This window comes from Helianthus annuus, chromosome 2 (assembly GCF_002127325.2).
Source record: "Helianthus annuus cultivar XRQ/B chromosome 2, HanXRQr2.0-SUNRISE, whole genome shotgun sequence".
Taxonomy (NCBI): Eukaryota; Viridiplantae; Streptophyta; class Magnoliopsida; order Asterales; family Asteraceae; genus Helianthus; species Helianthus annuus.
Genome location: NC_035434.2, coordinates 114,297,411 through 114,303,865, shown reverse-complemented (window position 1 = coordinate 114,303,865; position 6,455 = coordinate 114,297,411). Strand labels below are relative to the sequence as shown.

At 35.9% G+C, this 6,455-nt stretch overlaps 1 long non-coding RNA gene across 1 annotated transcript; it reads left to right on the top strand.

The window, feature by feature from the left end:
- The first annotated feature begins 1,107 nt into the window (after positions 1–1,107).
- Positions 1,108–4,155, top strand: LOC110920721. The gene is made up of 2 exons (XR_002581872.2): positions 1,108–1,271; positions 2,990–4,155. It is a non-coding gene; the product is annotated as an uncharacterized LOC110920721 (long non-coding RNA).
- The last annotated feature ends 2,300 nt before the right edge of the window (positions 4,156–6,455 follow it).

Genomic DNA, 6,455 nt, shown 5'->3' with positions numbered 1-6,455 from the left:
TTAGAAAAACCAGAAGGATCCTCAACTTTTGAGGAAATTGAAAAATATCAGTTTAAACCTATCTGGTCTGATGAGTGTGACATTCTTGAAAATTTCAAGCCAATGGACTTCTCAATAATTGAAGGTGTCAAAGCACCCAAGGTTAAAATCATTCCCTTGAAAGACATCCCAGCAGAGGTTATAAACTCTGTTGAAAAGGAGGTTGAAAAAGAGAAGAGAAAAGAGAAAGTCAAAAACTTGTTTTGTGATTTCTGTGAAAAGAAGAATCATGTCACTAAAGATTGTTTTCTTCTAAAAGCGTATGATATCAACAAAACTAGTGTGATTGTGCCTGCACCCCATTGCACAATCTATGGGAAAAAGAACCATCAAACTCAACAGTGTGTTTATCTCAAAACTTTTGAAATCAAAAGAAAAGAGATTAAATCAAAAACACTGGAGAGTCCACAAAAATCAACTTCTAAAAAAAAAAACAGACCTTTGTCTCTGTCCAAACACCTGTTACAAAACAGCTGAATGCAACCTCTGTTCCTAGAGAGGTTCAAGTAACATATGCACCACCTGCAAACCAATTCCCAAGAGGGTATGGTCAACCACTGTACCAAAAGGTCCCTCATGGTTATGAAGCATACAAAAGGCCATCTAAACCAAAAATAAATAGGCATCCTTATGGTTATCATCATCTAACAGGAAATGGTCCTCAGTAGTGGTTACAAAAAACTGCCCAAACCACTGACCATTCTCCTGGACTTGAGGCTGACATGTCTGTGACCCCATCCAAAGCCATTTTGGCTTTGGAGACTCACCTAAACTATTTTGTTACTTGATGTGAAGGGAGCTTCTGCATGCTTAGATAGTTTATGGTATGTAGATAGTGGAGGCTCTAGGCACATGACTGGATGTAGAGCCCTACTGTAACGCCCCAAAATTATGCAAATTAATTATGTTACTTAAGATGTCTAGTCATGTATTATTTTACCTAGTTAAGTATGTATATGTTAGTAACTTGATTAGAAGGAAGGTTATATGACAAATAAAATATCTAAGTAAATAGGAGGACTAAACTTGTTAAAAGGTTGAAAGTTTAATAAATAAAAGAAAAAAAATAAAATAAAAACACACACCCTGGTGTGATGGCGTGGATCGATCAGAGCAAAGGGGGGAGAAGACAAACCCTAACTTCATGAAATTCTCAAGAATTGAAAGAGATTAGGAGCCCAAACTAATGCATGAACTCGAAACCTCAATCATCTAAGCTTGTACAACAAGCGGTAAGTCGAATTTTCTGTTTTGAATGAATTGTAGGAAGTGGGTTTACACCCAATCATGAAATTATGTGGAAATTATATGTAATAGAGGGTTAGGGTTTCATAATGGTTCGAAATCTTTGCTTGATTTCTGATTGATTGAGTGATTTAAGTATATTACCCAATTGTTGTGAAGAAATCATAAACCCAATGTTTTGCATGTATGCTATGATCTTGAATAGAGATAGAAAAATTAGTTAAGATGGTGTAGGATGGAAGAAAGCTATGAACTTGATTGATTCTTGTTAGATTAGAAGGTGAATAAGAAGAGTTATGCTATAAATACTTGTACACTATGCTTAATTAACGGTACGCCCACCAAGTGTATGATGAAATGCCTAAGTGACGATTTTAGATGAATTATGTATAATGATGGATGGGAAAAAGTATAGAATGTAATAATGAAGAATTATAGTGAAACCCATTTGTGCTAGTTGTATGGTGGAATCTAATAATTTTATGTTAGTGAAATTTATATGAAGTTGAAGTATGAATGTATGTTGGTTGAAGATGATTATGTGAATTGGTTGAATTCATGTATTAAGAGCTTGTACAATGTGTTTATAATGTTGTATGCACACCAAGCGTTTGATGAAATGCTTGAATCATTAGCTAATGCACACATACATTCACGCATGTGTAGTTTCAATGTGGTTCATGTTCTATGTAAGAATTTGTGAGAATTATTGTATCATATGGTCTTTAACAAGTTTATGATGCTTAGCATAAATTGTGAACATGAATTGATGATTTAAAGTCGAGATTTAGTTCATAATTCCAAAGATTTACAAAGCTGATTGGAAGTAATTATTGTTGCGCACCTGTTTTGAAAAATTCGTATAAAATCAACCGTAGCTCGGTTTAAGGCATATGATATATCGTTGAAAAGGTTGTTTCGCATATTACATTTCATATTTGGTCATAAGAGGCTGGTTATGAGATTTAGTGGGTCAAAACAGCATGAAAAGTTAGTAAATTCGTTTTGACAGCAAGCTGTTTGGAAGCATTTCAGCTTCTGTGCTGATTTTGTAAAAATCATATAAAATCATAGGAATGTCCGATTGTTACGATCTTTATATGCTTAGAAAGATCTCTGAGTGTAGATCATATCATATTTGAACATGAAGAACTGAATCAGAAGATAAATGGGTTAAAATGTGCCGTGAACAGCTGCTGCGCAGAAAGTTGCTGCACAAATTTTAGTATAAACATTTAGTAAAAATAGTTGTGTTGTTATGCACATTTGTATGAATCATGAACTACTGATTTTAATAAATTATTAGTAAGTTATTTGATTGTTTTAAGTGTCTAAAACACTTACCAACTAGTTTATGCATATGATTGCACCAACGGGTCGAAACGGGTTGTTGATAGAAAATAGTAGAATGGTATGAAATGTTTAACATATGAAGCAAGTTGCCTAACTTAGAAAAGGTTATCATTCTAAGTATGGAATTTTGAAAGAATAACGAACATGATGTAAATACATAATTATGCATGCTAGAAGCTCATGTATGACTGTTGTGATGATGGAATGATAAATTGTTAGATTGATTAGCATTGTAGTATTATGATACATGTTGAACTCGTTAAGCGATTCACACGTGAATAGAAGTGTGATTAGTGATGCGTATGATTATGTATACTAACTATTGAATGGATGTAATGGAATGAGATAATAGGAACGTGTCAAGGAGAGGTCAAGCATAGGAGGATAACGGGTCAAGATAAGGCAAGATGACAAATACACTTATTGGAGTACTCGAGGTAAGTGAATTTCGATTCACTTTTTAGTAGGTTTAATAGATTTTAATACTTATGTTTACGAAACATCATGAAAGAACATGTAATAATCAGAAGTACAAAGCCAATAATGCCTCATTATTGAAGAAGGTTGTATTTAAGCCGAAAGTAAATTGGTGGGTTTAAACGGGTCGAATTTTATGTGCATATGTTGCGTAATGAAATGAAATTCGTTATGGTTAAGACCTTGGGTAAGAATTTTAGTCATTATGTAAGGGGAACATTTCCCGGACCATTAGGTACAAGTTTTATATGATTCGGTTGTCGGTCAATGAATGAACGGATTGTTTCGTTTTAGTGTAGGAAATTTTATAAGTATATGTGTATAGGAATCCAAAGGCCACGTGGGTTGAATCGTAGATTGTCTATACTATGTAAAGTTTTGAATGTGACATTCCGGCATAAACCTACATGTAAAAGAAGCTTGTGTATATATTCGTGATTAATTGATTTTGCGAAGGAAGGAACATTGGCATGAATGAAGGTACGCACATATATATATGTATGTATGTATGATAATAAGTACGTAGGTGTGAATGTATGTGTGAATGAATGTTCAATGCTTAAGACATATGCATGAACGTATCAAAGGGTTCGAGTATTTATGGATACTAATGATGTGCGTTGAGTTGGAATGTAATGTAGGTATGGGGTCGTTGGCTTCATGAAGAAATGGAGCTGGATTTGGATAAGAGTATTTAAGAAAGCGCTTGGACAATTCCACGACTACTTTATAGAATGCTCTACGAAATTTTATTATATAGTTTAATGTTGAATGGTTTGTTAATAACTAATGGTTTGGTTGTACGTGGTGTCCACAGGTATCGCTTGGGTTTTCTCTACTTTTATTGAAGTGAAGCGGACTTAGTTCGAGTTGAGAGCAAGGATTGTACGGGGTAGAATGGTCACATAGTGTAACTTATATAGGTTTTGAAGTATCAATGTTATAAAACGTTATAAATCCGTTTTAATGAATATATGGCATTTCGCATTTGAACTTTCATGTGTTTGATATGTCTATTAAAGAACGAAATTTTTGGGCTCTTGTTTTCCGCTGCGTCGTATTTTAAGTTATTACGCGTTAGTCTTACAGGGAATTGTTCTTATTACGAACGGGTCATGCCCGAATTTTGTTAAATAATAGTATGATAATATTACATTTTGGAATGTGTAATTTGGGCGTAACAAGTTGGTATCAGAGCCCTGGTTTGAGAGAATTAAGTACGAGAGTATAAGTACTTGAACTCAAACCTGTGTGCTCTTGTGATAAGGAACCCGTACAATCCATGACTCGATCAAGATCTAAAGGTAGAAATGGAACGAAAATGTGTAAGTATGTATTAGATTATGTATTTGAAAGAAACTAATAGTGTGTTATGTGCAAGGTAAGCTTAAGATCTTGAAGAGGATGATCCGTGAATACAGAATGGGATGAACGCTAAGGCGGGCAAAGGTGCAAATAGGCAAATTAACCCCAGGTACACATTACTAATATGTATGAGTACCGATGTCAAAAGAAAAAGGAAGGGGTCTCCTTGGGAGGGAAATTATTAAACGAAAGACAATGATGTGGTCTTGGGGAAGTTTTAGAAATGTGCACGAAACTGAAACCCATTTCTCGGGCATAAGGCGATGATTACACGAAGGCACGAAACTAGTGTGTGAATTGCGCACCTGGCCAGTACGCAAGAAGCATATGACGTTCGTGAGACCGTGGCAATTATTGCAGGTATGTCCGGTAGAACTGGGTAGCAGGTGGGCGCTATGTTGTAGCGAATCCGAAATAGCAAATCCATTGCGGATTTGGTTATGCTAACGAAGGTTATGAAAAGTTATGCGAGTCGACCGGTTCTAGCGAACAAGTCGAATAAGAATAAGCTACCATCCGTTTTGAACGGGTGATTTTGAATGCTCTAATGAATGCTAGAAGCTTAATCCGTTATACGGATTGAAAGAAGAAGTTATGATTAAATGTGAAAAACCCAATTATTTGGGTAGTGGAAAATGTGTATGCTTAACTCTCGTTGAGAGTGTTTATGCCAAACCCAATTATTTGGGTAGTGGAATGTGTATGCCTAACTCTCGTTGAGAGTGTTTATGCCAAACCCAATTATTTGGGTAGTGGAATGTGTATGCTTAACTCTCCTTGAGAGTGTTTATGCCGAAACCCAACTATTTGGGTAGTCGAATGTGTATGCTTAACTCTCTTTGAGAGTGTTTATGCCAAACCCAATTACTTGGGTAGTCGAATGTGTAAGAAAGAAGAAAGCTCATATGTGGATGGAACTAAAATGAAGTGATTATGATTCGACAACTGAGATGACTAACTTTAAAATCTTGTTGCCGAAGGTAGGTAAAACTTTAAGTTTTTGCTAGAGCACATGTAAGAAAGAAAAGGTACGAATGATATGTTTGAAGCCGGTAGTGTGTAAGTTAAGATTTTTCCTTAAGGCGGATGTGGGATTTTAAGTTCATATGATAGAATGTGAATTTACAAGCGTGTAGGAAGAAACGGGAGGTTAAACGGGTAAATGGTTCAAAAGACACGCGCGTTTTAGTGCGTTCGGACGACGAAACGGATCTGCAGTAAAGGGACTTTTCTAGAGGCCGTCGCCGACGGGTTCCCACCCCGTCGCCGACGGGCTCCCAAAAGTGTGAAAGAGGCCGACGGCCTAACCGACTGGTTACGGGTTAAATTGGACGACGGGCATTTTAAGAGGCCGTCGCCGACGGGTGCCCACCCCGTCGCCGACGGGCTGTCTAGCCCACTTCTCCGTTTTGCTTAATTTTGCATTTCCAATGATCCGTAACGCATTCCGATGATTCGTAAAGTTTCTTATGAGCATATAGGGATGTACACAAGTAGATAAGCGTGTAAGTATGTTTATATGTAACCGTATATGTACGTAGAACTTATGCAAGTAGGTATGCGCGAAAGTATGTAAGTTTATAGTGTGGGAACAAGTACTAGTTATGTATGTATAAATGTGTATGTATAGATATCGGTTTATGTAGGTACGCAAGTATTTATATAAGAGCACAAGCATCATGCGAATGAATATGAAAATGTGTACGTATGTATGCATGATGATATGTATGAGCGTATGCATGTATGCGAAAAATATAGGAAATGTGTGTACGTATGTAGATGTATAAATATATGAGTATGTAAGTACATATATGATGTATGAGTAGAATGAAATAAATCGATTTATTTCGATTAGTAAATGTATGAATGTAATATGCTTAAATAGGAAATTAGAAACAAGCCGTAGACTTAAGTTTGTATGAATAATAATTGTATACAAATGGAATAGATTCAATGAATGAAATGCAAGGGATGAT